This window comes from Emiliania huxleyi (assembly GCF_000372725.1).
Source record: "Emiliania huxleyi CCMP1516 unplaced genomic scaffold EMIHUscaffold_532, whole genome shotgun sequence".
NCBI classification, from domain to species: domain Eukaryota; phylum Haptophyta; order Isochrysidales; family Noelaerhabdaceae; genus Emiliania; species Emiliania huxleyi.
The window spans coordinates 14,349-15,236 of NW_005198001.1; the positions used below are offsets into that span (position 1 = coordinate 14,349).

General features: G+C 63.9%; 1 protein-coding gene across 1 annotated transcript in view; it reads right to left on the bottom strand.

Moving 5' to 3' along the window:
• Positions 1-888, bottom strand: part of EMIHUDRAFT_371083 (hypothetical protein) — a 2,734-nt gene that overhangs the window by 571 nt on the left and 1,275 nt on the right. The window lies entirely within an intron of this gene.

Genomic DNA, 888 nt, shown 5'->3' on the forward strand with positions numbered 1-888 from the left:
GCCTGCAATACGTGAATGGCCTGCGGCGTGCAGAGCGAGGCCACGAGCAGTCGCCGCAAGTGAGAGACGTCTCGAAGGCGAAAGGAGGTGGGCATGACCTCAACTGCTGCCCCGAGCGATGCTGGTGTGTAAGCGCTCTGCCGTTGCCCGCTGCACCGGACGGGGACGGACCCCTGCATGCGCTGAACGAGTGGATGCTCACAGACACGCGCGCACACGTGCCGCCCTCCGCCTGCGGCAAGGCGCTCTGCTTTTGTGACGACGCCTACCCGCGGGTGCCAAACGGCATCAAGGACACCGAGGAGATCAAGGCGCACCCCCCTCACCCCTCCCAATCTGGTACCGCCTCTCCCCTCTCACTCTGGCGTCGCCCCAACTCCCCAAGATGCTGGCCGGGGTGATGATCGAAGGGGAGGGCGGCATCACCGGGACGGTCCTCACCAAGCGCTGGATGGAATTTGACGCGGAAACAAAGTCCGGCCTGATCAAGACTTACGGCGGATACGGCGGCTTGTACAGCGCGGCGCAGTGGTCGGGCGGGAACAACTTCTTCGAGAACGGAGTTGGTCCCTTTTTCAACCGCTGCTGCAACCAGAGCTGTGCGTGCGTTTTGGCCCTCCACCGCCCCCCCCTCTTCCGACCCTCCCTCGGCACCCGCCCGCACCGCCGCAGACGGCTTCCAGTTCACGGAGGACTATCTCAAGGCCACGATCAGCGTCAAGTTAAACTTTTGCATCTGCATCCCCTGCCTGCCGCCGTTTTTTAAGGTGCCCGAATGTTGCATCGCGTGCGACATGGTGCAGGTGTGCGTGCAGGAGACGCTCCACCCGCACCTCTCACACGCTCGCACTCGCCATCCCCTTCCGTCCCGTCGTGACACAGGAGCCA